The sequence below is a fragment of the Myxocyprinus asiaticus genome, chromosome 33, assembly GCF_019703515.2.
Source record: "Myxocyprinus asiaticus isolate MX2 ecotype Aquarium Trade chromosome 33, UBuf_Myxa_2, whole genome shotgun sequence".
NCBI lineage: Eukaryota > Metazoa > Chordata > Actinopteri > Cypriniformes > Catostomidae > Myxocyprinus > Myxocyprinus asiaticus.
This window is the reverse complement of record NC_059376.1, coordinates 24502077-24517534: the sequence shown is the minus strand read 5'-3', so window position 1 is coordinate 24517534 and position 15458 is coordinate 24502077. Positions and strand designations below refer to the sequence as shown.

General features: G+C 40.5%; 1 protein-coding gene across 1 annotated transcript in view; it reads right to left on the bottom strand.

Moving 5' to 3' along the window:
* Positions 1-12777, bottom strand: part of LOC127424270 (chemokine-like protein TAFA-2) — a 136556-nt gene extending 123779 nt beyond the window's left edge. Inside the window, exon 1 of the mRNA XM_051669294.1 lies at positions 12312-12777. The gene's annotated coding sequence lies outside the window, so the exon portion shown is untranslated. The remainder of the gene's footprint in view (positions 1-12311) is intronic.
* Positions 12778-15458: the final 2681 nt, after the last annotated feature.

Below are 15458 nucleotides of genomic sequence, written 5' to 3'. Positions count from 1 at the left end.
CAAAGAAAATCTATCATTTCCCTACAGTTTGTGAGCTGGTGAGCATGACATCAAAAGACAACAATAATAGTCTTATAATAATTATAATGAGTTTCAATAAAGTCTTTACATTTTCATGTACAAAAAAGTGTGTCTACATATCTATTCACTTCAGTAAAATGCCTAAGTGTTCTAAGAACACAGCAGATCTATCTTTTCTCCTACAGTTTGTCGACTGCACACCAACATAAAGGTAAAAAAACAGGAGCAGATATTAAAACTAGCTTTACATATTTAACACAGATCTAGTAATCTGCTTAAATTGGCACAAGAAAAACTATCAAACTTTTACCTCACAAACATAATGTAAACTTAATGAAGACTCACGCACTGATATAAACTCCATTACAATGTGTGCTTAAAAGAAGAATTGTCCTTTGTTTTTTGTTTTGTTTTTGTTCTGCAGTGCATTTCACATAATGCTGCCAATCAAGAACAATATGCCAATAAATAACTCTTGTTTGTGTGTTCCTCATCTCTGGATTATTAATTTAGATCAACGTCGATGTTGATAAAAAACATGGATAAATGAGCATTGTTGAAAGCAACTTGGTAGAAATGAATGGAGCTGCGTTGATTAGACTCTCTGACTGACGGTCTATTACGTAAGGGTTGTTTCGGCTCATGAAACTCACCTGTGATTGGCTGGATGGTCATTCAATCAGCCCAAAGTAACAAAATGCAATGAATACTGTATATAAATCCACCATTTGGACTCGGTATGGGTTTATCTTGGAAAAGTACAGGGGACAAAAATCACCTTTTTAAAGAGTCCCGCAGCTGCTACGCCCTTGAATCCGCCCCTAAACAGCACGTAAAAACAAAACAAACAATGGTTGGTCACTTTACATTTAAGTCTCTTACTGTCTAAGTAGTCAGTTGTTGGTCAGAATATATGATCCAATGTGGACCAGACCATATGTTGTTTAGCAAAAAGTCTGGCTATGCAAGACTACTACTGATAGAACTATGATCTGATTATTAATTTGGAATTTTGCACACATAACAAAAAATGTAAAGAAAGAGAGAGTAAGAGAAAAAAAGATGATATTCATTGTTTTTTCATCCCCAAAGCGGATAGGCCTCTTCCAGCCTGAATTCCCATAACACTCACAAAAGAGAGATAAACAGAAAGAGATGGAGAATAAAAACAATTCACAGGACACAGAAAGAGAAAAAGAGAGAAAGAGAAAACCTAGTGGTTCACAGAAAACTAATTGTTCTGAGTGAAAGCTGCCTAACACCAAGATACACAAGAAGAGAGAGAAAGAATCGGAGAAGAATACGAGAATGGGGGAGAAAGCAGAAAGAACATTCTTGGTTACTGATGTAACCTCTGTTCCCTGATGGAGGGAACGAGACGTTGCGTCGATGTAGTGACACTAGGGGTTCAATCTTGAGAGCCACAATCACCTTTGCTTAAAATAGAAAAGGCCAATGAGAATTGGCAAGTGGAATGTGCATGCCACTCTCCGCCCCCGGACATACGGAAAAGGAGATGGCATGCACCACTCATTCAGATTTATGCAGAGGAGCCGATAGAGAGTCCCGGCCATGTCAGCGGCCAGTTCAGCGCCGCGGCAGGAGGGACACAAAGTCTCGTTCCCTCCATCAGGGAACAGAATTTACATCAGTAACCAAGACATTCCCTGTCTGTCACTCACTCGACGTTGTGTCGATGTAGTGACACAAGGGGTTCCTATAGGAAACGCTGCAGGCGCTGAACCGTGTCACAAGGTATGGAAGAGTGGACACGGGCAAGCTGCTGCGTGCCTCGCAGCAAGCACTCAACCACGTTGTGACCTTCCAGCGAGTTAGGTAAGGCATCTCCCTAGTCCCGTTAAGGGGGCACGATAAAATAAGGGCTGTAACAGCCCTTGCGCAACTCGGCTACGGGGACAGGCTCTATTGCCCCCTTCGCCAGAAGGGTGGCAAACTCCACCCGGAGGATGGAGACACCCTCGTCCCGCACCATATTGGAGAGGATGCCACTGAACCTGGATGGGTATCTGCCAAATTGGATTGCGTAGCCGAGGCGAATCGTCCTGATGAGCCACAGCGAGGGGCTGGAAAGCACTAACCAGGCCTCCAGACTCCACGCCAACAGTACCTAGGGGACGACTGGACTTACCATGCCCGGGCAGGGTGGTTAGCGGCAAGGCAGAGCAGGCACCCCACTTGGAAGACAGCCCAGGGGGGACATGCTGCTCCACAAGCCCGCAACGGTGAACGGTGACTGGGGCGGGCGAGCAACCCCAGAGACCAGCACACTTACCTGTTCGCCAGCTGTCTTTCGACAGAGAACAAGGGAACGGGAAGTACTCGCATTCGCCTGATTGACTGGAAAGACTTCCAGCACCTGGCCATCGTGAGTGCGCTAACCCAGGGAATGAGGAAACTGTTTTACCGATCACGTGGGCGCCGAGGCCCAGAGGGCACCCGCCGATATAATACTTATCACGCGCTGGCTAGGGGCGATGGTGGGGCTGGAGAGTTCACCCGGGCCAGACCGGTCAGAGTCAGTCGCCTCATCCCCGGGTTGCCCCTGCCAGGGCTGCCTCAAAGCCTGTCCGGGGTTCTTGGGGCCCGGCTGACGGGCAGGTGGCGCTGACTTCCAGCGGGAGAATCTTCTTCTCTGAGGTCTGCATACGGGCTCCGATGGTACGGGAGCCGGGGCCGGCACCGCAGGGGAATGGCTCTAGTTAGAAACAGACTGGGCACAAGACTTCGGAGGCCTGAAGGCAGCCGAGTTATGTAGGCAAGATGTGTTTAATCGCCTCGGTCTGCTTCCTAACCGTTGAGAACTGATGGGCGAAATCCTCAAAAAAAAAAAGAAAAAGCCCCCCTTGGGAGATGGGTGCATCACGAAAGCGGGCTTTCTCGGCGTCATGCATCTCCACAAGGTTGAGCCACAGGTGCACTACAGCTAAAAATGGTTGTCACTTCTCTTCTGAATGCTTAACCTCACTCTGTACACACAGAGTTTGGTTTCTACAAACAAATTAGCAACATCAAACAGGTTAAACTGTTGGCAGCCATGTTTCTTGTTCACAGCCATGAGACACCAAACATTGCTATGTTTGTCTCCAGTGATGGGCAGTAGCTTTATAGCAAAGCTCTTAGCTTATCTACATTTCTCAGTAGCAAAGTGGTAGCTTTGCTTGTTTTTAAATTAAGTAGATTTTCAGTAGCAAAGCTATTTTGTTGATTAAGTAGCGGCGTAGCATTGACAAAAGCTACACTGCTATTTGCGTGGCGTATACCCCAGAGTTTACTGTCACCAGATTTAAATCAACGTATGAACTATATTTGTTTGATTCACAAATGAATCACTCATTTGAGTCGGTTCTTTACAACGCATTGGTCTCACACGTTATATCAAAGCGGTCTGAATCGGTTCGCTATTCAATCTGAACGTCTCAGAAAGCTCATGCACGCGCTGCTGAATCATTCGGAGGGGTTACTCACTCACTAACGCAATACTTTACAACATGGAAAACAAAGATAACAATGGTTGCAGTATGGATATTTATTTACAATCAATGGAAAACAAACCTGCAAATGCATCATATTGCCCGATATAAAGAAGGTCTTAAGTTCAACACGTGTGCAGCTTGTGAACAACTACTGCAAGACATTTTCCAACCAAAAAAGTATCAAAACACTTATAGCCTGCATGAAAACACTTGTAATAGCCATGGCATTACAATGTTTCTGGGCATATACCATTACCTGGGAGCACCATGTAAATGCAATGGTATATGAATATGGTAACCATATATCAAAGTGCAATTGTAGTAACATGGTATTCTTTGAATTACCTTAAAGCACCATGTATACTGGATACAAGTACTTAGTATTGCACTGTACTGTACTATACTGTACCATGCCTTTAATTAACATCACGTGTATAAAGCCCATAGTGTACTTCGATTTTGACATGAACACTCAGCGTCTGTGTAAAGTCGAACGCGAGCTGTCAAAGACTACTCTATCTGACTGTACACACATACACAGGCAGCTGGCGCATGAGCTCTACGACTGTTCAAGGCACCGGACAATTTCTCTTCAGGAGTTTAAACCCATAAAGCTGTCTTACTAGTCCTTCAGACTCGAGTTATACAAATGAACCTCCTCACACACGTGTTCTTGACATGCAGATCCACTGTTGACATTTTTACTCATCTTCTATTGTTTACCGGCGATTACATCTTCTTCTAGTGCATCTTCGTGACAACAACGTCTGACTTTATTCACATATGTGATCTTGAGGCAATAAAAAGTATCTAAAAGTAATCAGATTACATTATTTTCATATTGAGGTACTTATTACATTATTTACTAAGTAATTATTATTTGTAACGGATTACTTTTTAAAAGTAACCCTCCCAACCCTGAATGTGGGTCCCTGCTCTGTCTCTCTACATACCAAGGGGTCCTTGGCCTGAAAATGGTTGAAGACCCCTAGCTTGGAGTGTAATTTGCTACTTTCTCTAAAGTGTAGCTTTTAGCTTAGCTTAACAAATTTTTCTGTTGAGTAGTTGGTAGCTAAGCTAGCTAACTTTTTTGAGTAGCATGCCCAACACTGGTTTTCACTATGTCAACCATTGCAATTTCCGGAATTACTTATGTATTCCATATGCACACATATAATAAATCCCCAAACTTTGCAGTGTGTATGTGGCCACAGAAAATAAGAAGAAATGGAAGAACCAATGTAGAAAACAAAGAAAGAGAGGTACAGTGTATACAGTATCTGTCTCTGTCCTACTGTCATTACAGCTTAGCTGTGAAGCTGATGCCACACACACATACACACATGAATATGCACACACACAGGCCGGGTTAGTGCTGCAAAAAACCTCAAGATGAAAGATTTATGGCCATCACACCCACGTGTGTGTGTGTGTGTGTGTGTGTCCCAAGGTAAACCTCAAAGGTTCATCAGTTCTTACCCATCATCCTTCAACGAGACTTCACCACTGTTTGCTTTATTACTGGCTTATTCTGACAGTGTGTGTATGTGTGCATGTCATGTGTGAATTCACAGCAGATCGGGGGGTTGGGTGTAATTAGGCTCAGAGGTGCTTGTTTTGCCTGATTTCTGGCAAATGAGATCAGCCCTCATGACATCAAAAACCTATGGAGTGAAACTCAGCCAAAAGCACCAGATCCACAAACCCGCTCAGACACACAAACAAACTAGAGCACTGGTACACAGATGCATCTAGTGATAATGCACTTGACAGCTGTAGGAGCGGAGCGATTGAATGCAAGGTGTGCTGTCTAACCGTGATCCAGACATCACTCTCATGGCAGGCTCAGAGCTTCACCGCAGTGGAAGGTGCACACAATATCAGCAGCTACAGCATATGTACCTGCAGGCATAACTAATGTGGTGGGAAAGGCTGATAACAGTTAAGCTTGCAAAGGGTTTTTTATTATTATTGATTTCTATAATAAATGACAGACATAGACATAGAGGCTACAAGAGTCCAAAATTTATAAAACTCCAAATGCAGTTTATTGTGCTACCAAAATCCCAATAATGACCAGGAAAAAAATTAAGATTTGGTGCATAATGTGAGACTTTTAAATATAAACAAGCCCGAAATACACTGGGGAATCTTATTTTGAAATGACAAGGACTTGGCTCCTTTACAATGTTCTATAGACCATTTCAAGGATGTTAACAATAACAAAGGAGTTAGAACGCTACTGAGCATGCCTGGCCCTGAAGCATTTCCGGCAGAAGAATGTTTATAACCCAGAATTGTCAAAGCAAAATGACTAATGAGTACTTTTAGCTAAAACAGAACAAAAAAAATATTTGCAAAAACTGAAAATAAACAATAAGGTGTCATTACTGGATCCTTTAAATAAGTCAACAAATTTTCTCAAAGAATATCAAACGTTTACCTCAAGTGACTTATCCAGACGTTTTGTTAGTCCTGAGCATGTCTACACGAGAGAAGACATGAAAGTGTATCGTAGTTTATATGCTTACAATTATTTCCTCTGTGAAAAGGTTGGGAATATTGGATCACTCCTTTTTTAACCAATGAAGATGTTTACGCCACAAGTGCGTGACTTGCAGACAAAGTAAGGTTTTTTAGTTTTTCAATTATACAAAAAACCTTTCCTTGTCTGTCTCTTTCTTCTGCACTAGTTTCTATAATAATCCAGCTAGTTCTTGGCAGTGCAGTACTACATATATTGTTGACTTTTGTGTGACAAATTGCTTGTTTTGTTCCTCATTTGTATGTCGTTAAATGACTAAATTTAAAAGTAAATAACTTATGCAGCTTAATTCACTATAATAGGTGTGATAGTCACTTTTAGAGCCCGTAATGAAATACTCTGACTGAACTATAGCCAGCTAAACTCTACCTATCAAACGTACTGTTAGTTGGCAAAAATGTTGTTCACCTACCAGAGATAAGATATGTGCTACAGTTTTAGTACTGTATGCTTCACTGCTGCGGTTAACGTGTCCAGTTTTGGTTGCTTTTTCGGAAATCTAAACACTTTAATTTCTGTTAGTTCCAGGCATTCTGGGAGCATCCAGCCTCCAAACAACATGGTCCAAATTTTAATAATGACATTTTATGACAATTGTTAGTAGCGTTAATCATGTTAAAGTCACTGTGAATGAAGCACCTCCCACTGTTGTTTTGAATGAGTTGGTTTTGGATGAAATGGTCTATATTTATGTAAGTATTTACCAAATTAAGCTTTTTATAGCCTATATATTCACCATATGAGGGGTTTTGTGTATACTTATTTCACCAGATGAGGTTTAATGAGGAATACTGTTTATTATTATTTACAAGATATGAAGTTAAGGACACAATGTATGTGCTGACGGGGGACGTTTCCGCATAGTCACATTTTTCTTTGTTTGCTCTCGCTTCAATTTAGAACACTTGATTAACTAATCAAAATAACAAAATATGCATTGATGTGAGAATAAAAGTGTGAATGAATATTGTCAATGATGAAAGATTTAGATACAGCAAATCCCCACAAGGTGTCAGTGATTGTTTTTATTTCACCTCTATAGGCCGCCTTTATACTGCAGAACCAAGCCAACTGTAGACTCCTCCAGCACCGGCCACAGAGGAACAAGGAGGAATAAAAAAAATAATGTGTTACCTTATGTAGCTGTTAACACATATTTCTCACAGTAGAAAATAAAGATGCTGTCAACAACAAATACATACTTCTGCATACATGCTCACATTCATGCTTCCACACACACATGCTTACAACCTCTTCACTCAGCAATACCTGTACCAAAGCATGTCCTCCATTTAAACGCTTCACCTCAGGAAATATTCGGGGTCACTCACTCTATATTACTTACTTTCTCTCTATCTTGTTATTGTGCTGCAGAGGCTGTGTCATGACGGTCATTTTAATCTTGTTCTGTGAGTAAGTAATAATGACTAAAAGAAAGAAAGAAAGAAAGAAAGAAAGGAGGGTGAGACGATGGGGACTACAGTAATAAAGTGTTCTCTCTCTTGTTTTTCAGCAGAGGTCTATGGTGGTGACAGGGCTGCTGAACTCTGGGTGTGGTGAGATTTAAAAATGAGTGAAGTAATTGTCATTGTTTTGCAGGAGGTCTCCTTACAGCATTTATTATCTTCCTGGGAGATCATCTCTGCTTGATTCCACATGCTGGAATCAGAATGTAGGAAGGAATTAAGACAGAGACCGTTTGTTTTTGTGAAGGTGCAGATTTCACCCATCTGGTGTTTTGTCATTCTCTCATTAATCAACACTTTGGCAAACAGCTCTGCTGCACACAGTGTAATTTGTACTGAAAATCACCAAAATGAGAGCCATGAAGCTTTCATACGAAAATATTCAGAATTTAAAAAATGTCCTTCCTAGTTGTGGAACTTTATAAGCACGTAACTGTGCATTTAGATTTTGACACAGTTTACCAGTGAAGATTACCTCAGGATCTATGTATCATGTGACGCAGTATTTGTCCTTGCTTTAATCGAAAGCACCTGCTTTAAGTAATTGTGTGTAACATATTCTGTTTGTTTCATGAAACAAAAACATGAAAAATAAGCGACATTAGTTTATAACATACTGTATGTAACTCTATGCTGTATACAAATAAACAGCTTTTAGTCAAAACTGGCAAAATGCCAGTTGTATTCTATTCATTTATTAACATTCACGACTGTCTATCTGGATATTTCTGAAATTTGCAACCCTCTTTGCTATGCATTATTTATCCAGTTCACTGACTGAATGTTTTTACTACAAGTTTGATGAAACATCATTTTGTGGGCATGTGAGGAGTTACTTTTGACAGCGGACTAGAGTTTGTTAGAACAATAATGTTTTGATGGACAGAATATTTAAACCGGTTGCATAAAGTATTTTGTAAAGGCTTTACAAGACTCCTTTGAAATACTTCTATCATCTACAGAGGTGTAAAGTAAGGAATTCCAAATACTTGTTACTGTAATTAAGCATTTTTTATTTTTTCAGGAATTTTTCTTTAAATAGTTAAAAAATGGTTTACTTTTACTTACATTTTAAGTGCTGTAATTGTACTTTTTTTACTTTAATTGTACGTCTGTGTTCACTACACCCCTGTCCCGTTGTTTTTTTTTATATATATCCATCAATATGATTGGTAAGTGAGTCTTGTGGCTCTTGTCAAATCAAATTGTGCATAGAAAACTTAAATGGCAGCAATATACTTAGCACCAACTTCTACTACTCATGGAGGAGGTGGGCGGTAATGTGGAGGATACACCTGGACATGGAAGAAGGGCAATTGCCTGATCATGTAATGTCAGCTTTGCTCTAATTTGAAGAATCATATATAGTAGAGGTACATTTCAGATTTTTGCTCTCTAGATTATGTGTATCTAATGTAGCCTGTAAATTAGGTATCACAGATAATATTAGGCTGCTGTGTGTGACAGGCAATGTACGCAATCTATATTATGGAACTGCAATGTAATTATTTATGAGTACGTTTTGGCTCGCTATTTCTGCCTATATCAGCACATTATGTGAGGTTTACCCCTTCATATGTAGCGTTACGACATACAGTATTCATTTGTGACAGTTAATAATTAAGTGCCCAGCAGTGGAACGAAAATCGATCATTTTGCTTGAGAAGACATGGATTAAACCACCTAAGTCATATATGTTACATTTATGCTGCCTTTATGTCCTTTTTGGAGCTTGGAATTGTTGATCCATTATATACAGTACAGTAAATCCATTGACTTGCATTGTATGGAAATATTCTCATCATATTTTCATCAAAATGTCTTTGTTTGTGTTCTGCAGAAAAAAGAAAGTCATGTGAGTTTGAGATAACATAACAGTGTGTAAATGAATTGACCTGACACTCAAGAAACATTTAAATTCCCTCCAAAAACATTAAATTAAAAGTTATAACCTCAATAAGCAAAACATGACTCAATTTGTTGGAAACAAATACAATTGTTTTTCTTGAAATCAAATCAATCACCATGACTGATTATAGCAGTCTATAAACACCAACCAATCATCCAATCAATCAACTGATCAAATTACTAACCAGATTCCCTTTAAGGTTGTTTGACTAAAGAAACAGAAGCACCATGAGCTATGGGAATTACTCACACATATACTGTACACAAAATGACAAGCATAATTACACACAGTGGTCCTTTGTGAATGCTTTGATGAATTATTCACAGCACACTACATAAATTAGAGACACTGAATGAACAGGGTCTGGTCAGCTGACTACACTCAAATCATTTTAAGTGAAACCCAAACCAACTGCCGAAACTCGAGATTCTAGCTCTGACCCAGACATCAGCCATTCCAACAAGTAACAGTTATTTGTCACAGTTAATAGGCTGTGAAAACACACACACACTAATGCAGCCAAACATAAGTATAAACACAAACGCATATGTATACACATGGAGTTTTCATATAGGAAGTTGGTAATGAGATAATGAGTGCAAAATCAGCATTGACTAGCAGCTTAAAACCATTATCATTACAAACAAATCCTCGGTTAAACAGTACACACATCAGTGAGAGAGACAGAATGCTAAGACAATAACAGATAGGCAGAGAAACAATTCTCTCATCGTTTACTCACCCTCATACCATCCCAGATGTTTATGACTTTCTTTCTTCTGCAGAACACAAATTAAGAATTTTAGAAGAATATCTCAGCTCTGTAGGTCAATACAATGCAAGTGAGTGGTGACCATAACAGTGGTGACATAAAGTCAGCATAAAAGTAATCCATATGACTCCAGTGTTTAAATCTATATCTTCAAAACAGACGCGATATGATAGGTGTGGGTAAAAAATAGATCAATATTTACATACTTTTTTACCACTTTCACTACTTCTTCTTTCTTTTGGAGATTCACATTCTTCATGCATATTGCCATCAAATGGTTGGGGCTGATCAAAGGTGAAGATTTATAGTAAAAAAGGACTTAAATATTGATCTGTTTCTCACCCACACCTTTCATATCACTTCAGATGACATGGATTTAACTACTGGAGTCTTATGGATTTGTTTTATGCTGCCTTTATGTGCTTTTTGGACTTTCAGAGTTCTGATCACCATTCACTTGTATTGAATTGACCAACAGAGCTGAGATATTCTTCTAAAAATATTTGTTTGTGTTAGATAGAAAACACAAAGTCATACACATCTGGGATGGCATAATGGTGAGTAAACGATGAGAGAATTTTCATTTTTGCATGAACTATCCCAAAAATATCCAGGTTTTCAGAGGTCTGGAAATGCTCCATCTCAGATGGTACAAGTCAGACATAATTAGCACATTCTCTCTCTCTCTCTCTTTCGCTCTCTATGATGATTGGCAAATCACTTTTATAAAGGGCCTCTTTCTTTCCCGTCATTCTGTAGGCTAATTAAACTCTCTCTCTCTCTCTCTCTCTGTCTAAGGATGGGCATGTCACAGCATTTGACAGACACACCGACATTGCTGCTGTTCAACCATTTACATTTATAACCACAACAGCTTTTAGAAGCACCCGGTGACTGATAATGAGTGTCTCATTATAGTGAGGTGTGTCCCACATGCACTGCTGGGGTTAAACCACTCTCACTCAGATCCAGGACCAGCCAACAACAGAGCCAAATCAAATAAACTACTACATTCAGCTGTGATCCACAAATGATTATTTCAGCAGCTAGTATCAGCAGGGCATCTGTGTGTTCCTAAGCCTTGTGCTCCTGACAACATCCTCCCTCATATAGGCTAGAACACATAACCAGCTCTGTTAAGAGAATAAACGCACACAGTGCAGAAGGGAGTTATATCAGCCAACCACATCAGCCAAGGCTATGCAATTACTGAGGAAATTACAGTTCCAATACAAAATCATATGGCCATATTCTGCAGTATTCAATTTTTCCTGCCTTTTATCTCTCTCCAAAAGTGATGCAGAGGATTTATAAAACGCCTTATCTCATTTTCGTGCAATTTACTACAAGAACATTAAAAATACAGCGAAAATGAGTAAGTTACTAGTATCTGTGAAGCCCGCGCAATGTTGTGCTGCAGCCTGCGGGATTTGCTCGCTTGTGCTGAATGTGCTTGGGGCTAGATGAGCGCGTGACGGGCGCTTGCCAGGCTCTGTGCACCGGGACCGGAGACCTTTCGTTTGGAGATCTCCTAACCTTTCCGCACAGGTTAAGCTCGTCTACCCAGGGTAGCCTGACTTTTACATGACATAGGCTACCGTGAATGCGGTAAGAAGACAAAAGCGCACCAACTCTCTCTCTCTCTCTCTCTCTCTCTCTCTCTCTCTCTCTCTCTCTCTTTTCTCTTGCACACCCAAAAACACACACACGTGCATTGTCCTTTACCTTATATTACTTTTTTCCACGCATGAAATATAATAGTCCAGATTAATAGCTCCCAGAATACAAAACTGTCGGTTTACACAAAGCCTATATTAAGTTTCAGTGACCCGCGTCCTATCATGCGTGATCACAATACATATGACTCACTGATAAATATATTTAATTTCATTCACGCTGCGATCATTTATTTAGCTATTTATTATTCGTATTCGTATTATTATTATTATTATTATTATTATTATTATTATTATTATTATTCATTTTGACCAATTATAAACCTAAAAACCATCTAATCCTTTTTATGGGCATCCTATGATGTGACATTTTTAATTTAAGAAAATGTGCATGTACAATGGTCTCATAAATGGTAAAAGCTGCATACCTGTTGGTGCGGTGGTCCGGATTATTGCCGAGCAAATAGGGGTCTCATTGCCTTTCCATTATATGAGTTAATCCTTCCACGAACCGAAGAGGCTTCAACAATCCGCACCAGAGGACCCCCCTAGCTCTACTCAGTCAGAGCGAGTCTGAAAGCCACAAATGCAGAAAAGACAAGTTCAGACTTCTGATCAGAAAAGCGCTCGATGTCCACGGAGGACGTCCGGATGCGCGGCGACTCAAAGTTCCTTCTCTCGCAGCGTCTCTCACACCTTCATCTCAACTCAATGGAGAGAGCAGCGTGAAACTTCACATCAGCGCTTCTGGTTTAAAATTACACAGATGTTACTAACTGAGCCACCACCCCACATCTCATCCTGTTCGGCTTGTTTTCACGCTGTTTGTCCGTTTATATCGGCGGTGGGACGGACACCGAAACGGCTCGTGCACTGCGCAGGTTCTGCCGGTCCTAAAAGCAAAGGTCTGGAGTTCTCTGTTGCGCTGACTCGATCCCAGCGTGCTCTCCAGGGATGTTAGAGTAACCCAATGCACAGTGAATCAGCGCCACTCAGTGGCCTCCATGACTGCCGAAGTGCCGTTTTTAAAAAGGTGCATTTCTGCTTTACACCATAACCATCCAAGGTGTACGGACTTCAGTGTCGGCATTCAAATGTATTCTTTGATGTAGCCTAGCTCACTTTCTATTTCCGAAGCGATTGCTGGTAAATCCAGCAAAATGAACCTCCAACACGTTTGTCTCCTTCGGTCTAAGTGTCTCCCAACCCCTCCCCCAATAGAGTTCATAGTTGAAATGCAATAGAGGTCATAAAAATATATGCATGTTATACTTCTTCTTGAGTGAGCTATAATGCTTGGAGTGTAGGGTGGTCATGTTGGCACTAAAGTGAGTGTTTAAAAAGAGAAGAAGAGAGAGATAGGCAAAGTGAATGAATGAGTGATAAATAGGAAGAGATGGGAAAAGGGAGAGAGGAAATTGGAATACTTGAGACGATAGAGTGAAACACAAAGAGAGAGAGAGGAGGAGAAAAAGAGAGGGATGGACAGAGTGAAAAAGACATTTGGCAAACACTGTTAAAAGCCTTTCAGAAGGCACTTGCTGTTGTCAATACATTTGGCTCAAGTTTATTACACCTGAAAGTATCTAATGCTGTCCATTACACTTCAGAGTGAAGCTTTTCAGGAGACATCAGAGTCTTCTTCTCCTTCTCTTTTTTATTCCCAAAGGCTTTGGTACAGAGTGAACCTTTGGTCTGATCTAAGATCAGTTTGTTTCCTCTTTATAAAGGAATTCGATGTGAGCAGAAGGGCAGCTGGTCCCAGATCAGCATGGAAAATAAATCTGCTGAATCAGAATGGGTTTTAATGGCTGGTCTGTCATGTTAAGCCTCTGAGTTTATCAGAATCTGGGTGGTGTCCTTAGAGGAACGTCCTGAGAGAAAATACAAAGTGTCAGCCATTGTTTAAGGGTTTTAAATCTCATGAATGTCCTGTGTCTGTTTCTGTAGAGACCTTATGTGAATGGCATATGTTATAATACAGACTGTGTGTGCGTGCGTGCGTGCGTGCATGTGCACTGTACATACAATATATAAATAGAGCAAAAGATGAGGCTTACTGGGTGGAACGTATATATAATAGTGGTTCTCGACCGGTTTTGCTTCAGGATTCAAGTTTTACATTGGATATCAAGTTTCATACCAACATAGAACCAAAACAGTTTATCGTACAAAAGAAAACTAAATATTCCTTGTACAAACATTGAAATGTATCAATATTTTGGTCTTTGGGGATGAGGGCATGTCATGCAACCTGTCTATCTATGCTGGCCAGATGAATCTGCATCAAAATATGTAGAGTTTAAAGGGGTCATGACGAGGAATTAAATTTTTCTTGATCTTTTCACATGAGAGTTCATTGTACTATAAAAACCTACTGTAAGTTTTAGAACTCAAATATCCTCCTCACTGCAAAAAGAGCATTTATTAAAATCAAGCTGCCAAAACGCCTCGTTCCTCCACATGGTGATGTCACACTGTGGTAGGTATTTGCATCTTACCGCCTCCACAACAACACATCAACGCCTACTTTACTTTTTTACTTCTGTATCTCTGCCCAGTTGTGGTGAGCAGTGAGATGGCAATGAGAGAGCAGGTCAGTCAAGAGCAGAGAGCCAATCATAACTGTGGGTGTTTACTGTCAACTTTTAAAGGAAAAGCAGCACCAAGTCCTCCGTCCCTGCTTCCTCTACAGAGTATGTGTCAGTCTGGTTCAGAAGTTCCTCAAAGTGCTCCTTTCACCGCCCGACTATATCGCCAGGCGGGTTTAGCAGTTCCCCATCCTGGCTGTAGGCTGTTTCACACTGGAAACAACATTTTGGCTTGGTGTCGCTAGACAATAAAACGAGTGTGGTGTGTGTTTTATCGAGGGATAACACCTTATTGAGGGATCATACTTCTCAGCCTACCTGGTAAAGCCTATGTCTGGGTGCTGGAAATTAGACTCTGACAAATTGTTGAACCTCAGGTAGAGGAAGAGCAATGCGGATTCTGTCCTGCTTGTGGAACAGTGGACCAGCTCTTTACCCTGACAAGGAGAAGGAGTTTGCTCATCCAGTCTACATGTGTTTTGTGGACTTTGAGGGGGGTGCTGAGGAAGTATGGGGTACCAGGGCCGTTAATGCATGCCATCTGGTCCCTGTATAACTGGTGCGAGAGCTGTGTCCGTATTCTCGGCAGAATGAGTTTTATTTTACCACTCGACCTATGTTCCTGCCCTCAACTATGGTCATGATCTTTGGGTAGTGATCGTAAGAATAAGACTGCCGATACAAGTGGATGAAATGAGCTTTGAAAGGAGCCAGTTAAGGGTGGTTCGGACATCTGGTCAGGATGCTGTCACATATTTGTGGACTTTTGTTCAAGTTTTTATGTCATGTCTTTTATTTTAAAGTTTAGTTTTGGGGTCTTGTCTTGTCTCTGTTCTCTGTGCTCCCCTTGATTGCTCCCAGGTGTGTCTTGTTAATGTCTTGTTACCTTGTTAATCCTTGTGTATTTAAAGCACTCTTGTTCTTGTCATTGTTGAGTATTGTTAATGTGTAAACGTTGTTTTCAAAGTCATAGTCTAAGTCAGT